This window comes from Dipodomys merriami, unplaced genomic scaffold (assembly GCF_024711535.1).
Source record: "Dipodomys merriami isolate MVZ:Mamm:240054 unplaced genomic scaffold, mDipMer1.0.p SCAF_10, whole genome shotgun sequence".
NCBI classification, from domain to species: Eukaryota; Metazoa; Chordata; class Mammalia; order Rodentia; family Heteromyidae; genus Dipodomys; species Dipodomys merriami.
The window spans coordinates 7,951,649-7,961,601 of record NW_027202271.1 but is presented as its reverse complement, the minus strand read 5'-3'; the positions used below and the strand labels follow the sequence as shown (position 1 = coordinate 7,961,601).

The 9,953-nt window shown below is 41.5% G+C and overlaps 1 long non-coding RNA gene across 2 annotated transcripts in view; it reads left to right on the top strand.

The window, feature by feature from the left end:
• The first annotated feature begins 5,829 nt into the window (after window positions 1-5,829).
• Window positions 5,830-9,953, top strand: part of LOC138836286 (uncharacterized) — a 445,512-nt gene continuing 441,388 nt past the window's right edge. For both annotated transcript variants that reach the window (XR_011374933.1, XR_011374934.1), the window contains exon 1: window positions 5,830-5,913. This is a non-coding gene — a long non-coding RNA (uncharacterized lncRNA). The remainder of the gene's footprint in view (window positions 5,914-9,953) is intronic.

Here is a 9,953-nt window from a genome sequence, read left to right as displayed (position 1 = left end):
CGGGGGAAGAGGAGAGGGATTATTGTTAGTTTTTTACTTCAATATGTATTTATGAAACTTTTTTCTTTTTTGGGGGGGGTCCGGTCGTGGGGCCTGAACTCTGGGTCTGGGCGCTGTCCCTCAGCTCTTCAGCTCAAGGCTAGCGCTCTGCTCTACCACTTGAGCCACAGCACCACTTCCGGCTTTTTTTCTTTTTGTTTATGTGGTGCTGAGGAATCGAACCCAGGGCCTCATGCATTCAAGGCAAGCTCTCTACCACTGAGCCACCTTCCCAGTCCTTATGAAACATTTATGTAACAATTTATGTAACATAGAAGGTTCAAAATTATTTTCAAAGGACAATTTTGTTCCAGCCCCAAAATGTTCCCTTAGGTCACCTCCTTTAGAGGAAGTGAGATCCTCTATTTTTATGCTTGTCAGCGTTTTCAATTTTCACGTAGGAATGTTAATTCTATCCCCTGTTGAACTTCCTGCACAAGGTCAAGGATATTTACTGAGCTGATGGCATGAAACAGCCATCCCTGGGTTATTTTTGAAAAATGCAATATTAAACTCAGTTGCTACATAAAACACCTCTTAAAAGCCCAGCAAAGAGCTGGCGCTGGTGGCTTATGCTTGTAACCCAAGCTGCTTAGAAGGCTCCACTTCTGGCTTTTTGCTGGTTAGTTAGAGATAAGAGTCTCTCAGATTTGTCTGCCAGGGTTGGCTTCAAATTTCAGTCCTCCTCCTGAGAAGCCAGGATTCCAGGCATGAACCAGTGCCCAGCTGTTCTTAATGTTGTTGTTGTTATTATTATTATTTACAGTACTGGGTTTCTTTCTTTTCTTTTCCCTTCCTCCCTTCCTTCGTTCCTTCGTTCCTTCCTTCCTTCCTTCCTCTCTTTCTCCCTTTCTCCCTTTCTCCCTTTCTCCCTTTCTCCCTTTCTGTCTTTCTCTCTTTCTCTCTTTCTTTCTTGTTGGTTGTGGGGCCTGAACTCTGGGCCTGGGTGTCGCTGTCCCTCAGCTCTTCAGCTCAAGGTTAGCACTCTACCACTTGAACCACAGCACCACTTCCGGTTTTCTAGTGGTTTATTGGAGATAAGAGTCTCATGGACTTTTTCTGCCGGGGCTGGCTTTGAACTGCGATCCTCAGATCTCAGCCTGCTGAGTGGCTAGGATTACAGGCTTGAGCCATGATGCCTGGCTCCAATACTGGGGTTTGAACCCAGTGTTTTATGCTAGGTGTTCTGCTGCTTGAGACATGCTCCCAGCCCTTTTTTGTCTGGTTATTTTTTAGACAGGTTATCATTTTTTGCCAAGGCTAGCCTGGACAACAACTGTCCTGTTTATGCTTCTAGTGTTGAATCACCATGCCAGCTTTCTCTGTTGAGATGGAGTCTGGTGAACATTTTTGCTCAAGGTGTCTTAGAACTGAGATCTTTCTGGTCTCTGCCTTTTGAGATGCAAGATAACAGGAATGAAGCACAATACCAGCTTATGGTTGAGATAGTCTCAAAAACTTTTTTTTTTTCTTTTTGGCCTGGGCTGGTATCATGGCCCTCCTGTTCTTTGCCCCTGATAGCTAGGATTACAAAACATATATTTTCAGTGCCAAGCAAGAGTTTAGATTTTTGGGGACTCGTTATATATTCTAGATATTAAAATGCTTTCTCTGATGAATGGCTGGCAAGGATTTTCTCCCACTCTGTAAGCTGTCTCTTCATTCTGCTAATTGCTTTCCTGTGAAGAGGCCTTTCAATTTGGTGCAATCCCATTGGTCAATTCTTGCTCTTATCTCTTACTAGAAAGACTGGAGTTTTATTCAAAAATTTGTTCTGTATGCCTGTATCTTCAAGTGTTTTCCTGTAGTAGTTTCCAAGTTTCAAGCCTTACATGAAGGCCTTTGATTCATTTGGAATTGACTTGTGTGCAGGGTGAGAGCTAGGGGTCTAGTTTCAGTCTCTACATGTTTTCTGAGCACTATCTGTTGCCACAAAGGTAGCAACATTTCTACACCATATATTTCTGGCCTAATTGTTAAAAATCAGATGCTGCAGCTGTTTGGGTTTGTTCTGGGTCTTCTATTCCATTGGCCTGTATGTCTGTTTTTGTGCAAGTACCATAATGTTTTTGTCAGGATGGCTCTCTGTAATATTGTGATATACCTCCTGCATTACTAGTTTTGTCCAAGATTGCATTGGCTATTCTGGCTCTTTGATGCTCCCATATGAATTTTAGGATTGATATTTCTATTTCTGTGAAGAATGATAATGGAATTTTTATGGGAAGTACATTGAAACTCTAGGTTGCTTTGGGTAATATAGCCATTTTCATAGTATTAATTCTGCTGATTCCTGATCATAATAGGTCTTTGCATCTTCCAGTGTCTTAGGTTTCTCTTTCTTTCTTCCTTTCTTTCTTTCTCTCTCTTTCTTTCTCTCTTTCTTTCTTTCTTTTTCTCTTCCTTCCTTCCTTTCTTTCTATTTCTTTTTCTTTTCTTTTTTTTGGTCTGGTCGTGGGGCCTGAACTCTGGGCCTGGGTGCTGTCCCTCAGCTCTTCAGCTCAAAGCTAGCACTCTACCACTTGAGCCACAGCGCCACTTCTGGCTTTTTTTCTTTTTGCTTATGTGGTGCTGAGGAATCGAACCCAGGGCCTCAGGCATGCAAGGCAAGTGCTCTACCACTGAGCCACCTTCCCAGCCTTCTTTTTATTTCTTTGTTACTTCCTTTCTTTCCTTCTTCCCTCCCTTCCTTCTTCCTCCCTTTCTGCCTTCCTCTCTCCTTCCCTCCTTTCTTTCCTCCTCTTTCTCTTACTCTTCATTCTTCTCCCTCTTCCTCCTCTTCCTCTTCTTTCTTCATCTTTTTCCCCCCTCTTTCTTTTTTTGTTCAGGCACCAAATAATGTCATTTGCCTTTGCTGGCTCTTGGCTAATGCTCTACAACTTAATTCATGCCTCTAGTCTGGCTTTTTTGTTTGAACCTTGATCCTCAGATCTCAGCCTCCTGAGTTGCTAGGATTACAGGCATGAGCCACCAGCACCAGGCTGTTTTTTATAGTATTTAGTCTTGACATTGTTCATCTCTCTTATTGGGATTATTTATAGATATTTATTATTATTTTAGTTTATTATGAATGTGATCACTTTCCTGATTGTTCAGTTTGTATGTTATTTGCTATCTAGAAAGGCTATTGATTTTGTATCTTGCTACTACCTTGCCAAACCGATTTATCATATATAAGAGTTTCTTTGGTGGAGTCGTTAGGCCCTTTTAAGTATAGGATCATATCATCTGCAAATAGGACAATTTGACTTCTTCCTTTTAAATACATATGTATCTTTCTGTTTCTTTCCATTCCTTATTGCTCTGGCTAAGAACTAAAATACCATGCTGAATAAAACTGCAGAGAGTGGACAATTTTGTCTCCTTTCTGATTTCAGAATTGTTTCAATTTTGCCCATTTAGTATGATGTTAGCTATCAGTTTGTCATATTTAGTCTTTATTATGTTGAGGTATGATTTTTTAAAATCATCCAACAGTTTATTAGAAAGAATGTAGATGTTAAGAAAAATCCTGTATCATGGACATAAATTGAGGTTTTTTCATCTTGGTTTTAACGTGAATAAAAAGAAGGAAATAAAAAAGCCAAGTGTATTAATATTTTCTCATACACATTTGCCATACTGACAGTCAGTGCAAGCACCAAATCTGGTGTAAAATGAGCAGACTCAAGCAACAATGTGCAGCTTTCTTTGTTCTCTATGCTCAGAGAACAACCTTCAGGGCTAAACAATACTAAATGTACACGCTTCCAAAATCATATAAGTCAGGGCATTCACTAGTTTTAGCTAGGATACATCTGGGACATTGACAAATGATCATTTGCATACAATCATGTAGAATAAGTATAAAAAAATCCTTTAGTGGAACAATCCTAAAAATGGCAGGTTATCAGTTTCAGGTGTTGATTTGTTTCAGCCACTGATGAGTTCATGTTCTGGAATCTAAAGATTTCATTAACTTTCCACAGTTGGAAACTTTGTAGATAAGGTATGATACGAAAAAACAAACAAAAAAACACTTTGGTAAAGCCAAGCTCCTGTGGCTTCTGCCTGTAATCCTAGCTACTCAGGAGGCTGAGATCTGAGAATTGAGGTTTGAAGCCAGCCAGGGCAGAAAAGCCCCTAAGACCCTTATCTCCAACTAACCATCAGGAAACTGGAAGCAGTGTTGTGGCACAAAGTGGTAGAGTACTAGCCTTGAGCACAAAAGCTCAGGGACAGTGTCCAGATCCTGAGTTCAAGTCCTAGGATCAGCATACACACACAATGACACAAAGCCAAATAAAACTTTGGTGAAAACATTTTTTTTTGTTTTCTATCACAATTGCTGTGACAATTGCTTAAGACTTGGAACAACTAATTTTGGAAATGTTTGTGTTTAAAGATACTGCCTTAGCTGACTTAAAATTGATCCAAAAGGTCTAAGAGGCAAATACAGCTTCTGCTTTCTGAGTGCAAAAATTTCCTTATGAAATCATGCAGAAAAGTTGGTTTTCCTTCTCAAAATCCAGGTAACAACCTCAGAGCTGGCAATTTCCCATCATCACTTTCCTGTGGGTTACTAATCTGCCTCTTTGTCCCACCCATGTTGTTAGAGGACATGTCTTTATTGAAATCATCTTCTTACTCTTTCTAATGATTGAAATCCTCACCGAGCCTGTTTTATTTATTTATTTATTTATTTATTTTTGTTTTTGTGCTGGTTCTGGGCTTGAACTCTGGGCCTAGGCACTGTTCCTAAGCTTTTTTTGCCCAAGGCTAGCACTCAATCACTTGAGCCACAGTTCCCATTCCTTTTTTGTTTTTTTTCTGTTTTTGGAAGTTAATTAGAGACAAGAGTCTCATGGATTTCCTGCCAGGGCTGGCTTTGAACTGCAATACTCAGATGTCAGGCTCCCAAGTAGCTAGGGTTACACCAGCGCTAGGCTGGCTCTGAGCCTATTAAAGCCTTGCTCTTTGTTTTATTAGGCCATGAAACTGGCAGGAATCTCTTCTTCAGAACTAACATAAAATGGATCTGTCTTTTCATTTATGCTTGGAATCATTTGGATCAATAGAGTGAAAAAGATCAATTTCCTTTCCTTCCTCAGAGACAACAGGAAGTTGATCTTCACAGTTTACATTGATATCTTTATTGTCTTCAACACAAAGCTCAATGTAATATGTACATATATGTATCCTACATGCATATACTATACACTATATACATGTATACTATATATATATACATGGAGTATACTATACATATACTAGATATTATACATATATGTATACTCTATGTATATAAAGTCCTACCTCTTGTGTGTGTTTGTGTGTGCAGGGACTGGGGCTCGAACTCAGAGCCTGGGCGCCTCGCTTAGCTTTTCTGCCCAAGCTCTGTGCTCTACCTCCTGAGCCACAGCTCCACTCCTGGCCAGTTGACTGGAGTTAAGAGTCTCATGGACTTTCTTGCCCAGGCTGGCTTTGAACCATGGCCGTCAGTCACCACACCATTCTGCATGTGAATAGGGCAGGTCAGAGGGCCCAGCTAGTGGGTGGCCGGGTCTTCCTGGTGTCTGTGTAGTCGACGAGACTCCGGCATTTCCCACCAGATCGTGAGCTTGTGTTCGCTCCCCTCAGGTGGCAGCAGTGGCTGCAGAAGAGTACCTCCATTCCCAGAATGCACGGCGCGGAGGAGGAGGCGAAGCGGAGAAGAAGGGAACCTAGAGGATGAACGCACGCTCACCAGCTCTCGCGTGCGGAGGCGGCGGCGCGCACCACGCATGCGTCGTGAGTCCTGCGTGCCGTGCGCGTGGGGGCCCGGAGGGGTGGTGAGTGTCACGCAGGCAACTGGTGCCACAGCGCAAGTGCCCGGCCGGCGCAGCCCTAGTCGAGGTAGGACGTTTATTTTCTAGTTTCTTCACAAGTTTGATCGTAAAGGGTTTTGAATTCTGTGTGTGGTGTGTGGTGTGGTGTGTGGTGTGTGTGTGTGTCTGTGTGGTGTGTGTGTGTGGTGTGTGTGTGGTGTGTGTATGTGTGGTGTGTGTGGTATATGTGGTATGTGTGTGGTGTGTGTGGTATGTGTGGTGTGTGTGTGGTGTGTGTGTGTGTGGTGTGTGTGGTGTGTGTGTGTGTGTGTGTGTGGTGTGTGTGTGTGGTGTGTGTGTGTGGTGTGTGTGTGGTGTGTGTGGTGTGTGTGTGGTGTGTATGTGTGGTGTGTGTGGTATGTGTGGTGTGTGTGTGGTGTGTGTGTGTGTGTGGTGTGTGTGTGTGGTGTGTGTGTGTGGTGTGTGTGTGTGGTGTCTGTGGTGTGTGGTGTGTGTGTGTGGGGGGCCTGGGGCTTGAACTCAGGGCCTGGGCACTGTCCACAGCTCCTTAGCTCAAGGCTGGTGCTCAACCACTCGAGCCACACCTCCACTTCTGGCTTTGTGTTCTCCGTGATTTATTGGAGATAAGAGTCTCCCAGACATTTTTGCCCAGGCTAGCCTTGAACCCAGATCCTCAGATTGCAGCCTCCTGAGTAGGTAGGATTACAGGTGTGAGCCACTGTCTGTCTGTCTGTCTGTTTAGATATATATTTTCAAATGTTGCTTCCTTTTTGGCTCTGTTAGCGTTATTACCTAGCTTAATCATGCTTAGTTAAGATCTACTTACACATGTTTTTTAGATTTTTAAAAAAATTGGCTGTGATATATTTTATTTTTTAATTTATTTTGTTTTGTCAATGGTGAGGTTTGAACTCAGGGCCTCAGTGCTGTCCCTGAGCCATTTTGTGCTCAAGGTTAGTGTTCTACCACTTAAGCCACAGCACTACTTCTGGTTTTTGTGTGGTTTAGTGGAGAGAAGAGTCTCAAGGGAGCCAGGTGCCATTGGCTCACCCCTGTCACCCTAGCTACTCAGGAGGCTGAGATCTGAGGATCGTGGTTCAAAGCCAGCCTGGGCAGGAACATCCGTGAGACTTTTATTTCCAATTAATCACCAAAAAACTAGAAGTGATGCTCAAGTGGTAGAATACTTGCCTTGAGCTGAAGAGCTCAGGGACAGTGTCCAGGCCCAGAGTTCAAGACCTGTGACTGACAAAAAATAAAAAAAAAAAAGTCTCACGGGACTTTTTTGTTTGGGCTGGCTTCTAACCACTTGCTTCGGATCTCAGCCTCCTGAGTAGCAAGGATTACAGGCATGAGCTACTGGTGCCCAGCCAAAATAAAATATTTTTAAGGAGACAAATGGAAGAAGATTAAAAGGAAAGTTAAAAACAAAATAATGCCGACTTAAAGGTAAATACAAGATACAATTTTAAATTAAACTAGAAATTATGAGTAGAAATACTTGAAAGTCTTTTTGATAATTTAAATAAGACAGTTTATTGTAGACCAGCAGAGTTTTATTTTCTAAATTTTCTTGAGATCATAAAGAAGCCACTTAAATATGTTCACATCATTAAATAATTTCTAGTTAGATATTTGGTTCTTTAAGAAGTTATCTGGCACCATTTCTTGACATTGTGAATTTACCCTAGAAAAAGTGAATGAAGGCCAGCTGAATTTAGGCAGAGTGACATATTCAATCCTTTTTAAAAGACTTTGAGTACTGAGGAGGCAATGAGAAAATATAACTTATGTGTCCTTCCTTCCCACATGCCCACCACAGATCCAGGAAGGCAGAAGTTTGGGGATCCTAAGGAATTGTTTGAATATTGAACTTTTATTTCATTATCTAGTTTTTGCAGGTACTGTTTTTTTGGTTTTTTTTTTTTTTAAACTCAGAGCCTTGAGTTTGCTTTTATGGCTGGTACTCTATCACTTACACCATTTCTCCCACTCAGCTTTTTGCTGGCTAATTTGGAAATGGAATGTCTTGGATTTTTTTTTTTTTCTGCCCAGGCTGGCGATCCTGTGGATCTCAGCCTTCTGAGCAGCTGATATTATAGTTGTGAGCCACTGGTGTCTGGCTACAAGTAGATTATTTTTATGATCACTAGGGTGATTGTCAGAGGTACTTATTCTTGGATTCCCCTCTGATTTACCAAATCAGTCTTTTATGAAGGTGGTGCCTGGAAATATGCATCTTAACAAATGTGACAGTGAATGCCAATAGCCACTAACACATGATTTTTTTTTTCTTGTACAGATTTTTTTTTAATTGTCAAGGTAATGTACAGAGGGGTTACAGTTACCTAAGTAAGGTAATAAGTACATTTCTTGTCAATCTTGTTACCCCTTCCCACATTTTTCTCCAACTTTCCTTTCCCCCAATCCCCTGCGAAGTTGTACAGATCATTTCCAAAATATTGTCTTGTCAATGTCACGGTTGCATTGGTTCCCCCTTGTCCTTTGCGTCACTATTGAGTTATTCCCCTCTCCTTCCCTAATTCAGATAAACGTACATACAATACCAGGGTCCCAAAATCAAATACAGCCACGAACATTTGAGAACCACTATTCCAAGCATCAGAAGCAATAACTTTGTAGCCGGGAAGTGAGAACTCCTGGTGACACCCACAGAGAGCAGCTGAGAGGTAGCCAAAAGGTCGTTTAACACTTGTTTTTGAAAAATCAGCATTCTCCCAGCTGAAATTGACGTAGAGAAGAGAAAATCATATAAGGGATGCTGATCAAATGTGTAGGTAACTCAATAGAAGGGTTAATGTGATAGATGGTAGCATTAAAGCTCAAAAGGGTCTTGACAGGCTGTGAAATAGGATTGAAATGAAGATGTTGAAATGTAACTGGAATAAATGTAAAATCCTATATTTGGGCTGACAAAAAGAATCCACCATTCAAGGTCAAGATGGAAGAAAATAACTTAGTAAAAATTCCTAAGGCAGTACTTAGAAGTTTTTGGTTGACTCTGACCACGATTGAAGCTTCCAGAATGAAGAGGCTACTGCTAAAGCTAAGACAGTGTATGGCTGGACTAGGAGACAGGGAAATGGAAGGGAAAGTCTTGAGTTTCTCCACACTGGTTGGGTTTGGGTTCCTTTCTAGGAGAAAAATGTTGACCCAGAGCTCAGCTGGAGGAAATAGCCAGGCAGAGAGACTCACATAATTATTTTAAATGAAGACAAACTGAGATTTCACTTAGAAAAAGCATTTTCCAAATATTTGAAAGGTATCTGTCATTTATAGTAGGGGACAATCGAAGGACAGGTGAGACACTGAAATCATCAGGAAGCTAAAGGCTAGGTCATGGAAAACTGATTAGGAACAAGCAGAGCAGAGAGATCCAGGAGAATAAGGATGAAAAGGAGCTTTGAGTTGCTGTGCAGAAAGTAGGTGAGTATGTGGAGGCCGTGTATACAGACAACTAGTTTTAGAATTCCAGCAGAAATGAAAGGGGAAGATTTTTATCAAGTGGTGCTAGTGGCTCAAGCCTGTAATCTTAGCTACTCAGGGATCTGAAGATAGCGGTTCGAAGCCAGTCAGGGCAGGAAAGTCCATGAGACTCTTACTTCCAGTAAACCAGCCAGAGGTGGAGCTGTGGCTCAAATGGTAGAGTGGAAAAGACAAGGGACAGTGCTCAGGCACTGAGTTTGAGGTTCTAGTGGCAGTGTGCGCACATGCACACACCCACACACCCACAGAAAAAGAAAAGAAAGGGAAGAAATTAGATGAGGTTCTAAAAGAGGCACAAAATTAATTGTAATTTTTGTTTTCTTTTTCAATTTTTCTTTATTATTATTATTATTATTATAAAGGTGATATACAAAGGGGTTACAGTTACATAAGTCAGGTAATGAGTGCATTTCTTTCTGGACAATGTCACCCATTCCTTTGCTCTCTCCCAGTTTTTACCTCCCATCTCCAGCTACAAGTTGTAAAGTTCATTTTCAGCATAGTGTCCAGTGAGCACCACTGCTGCATTTGTTCACCCTTTGTCCGTTTCTGTGCCCCTACTTATTCTACAAAAGACAGAAATAATGAACAAATAAGACA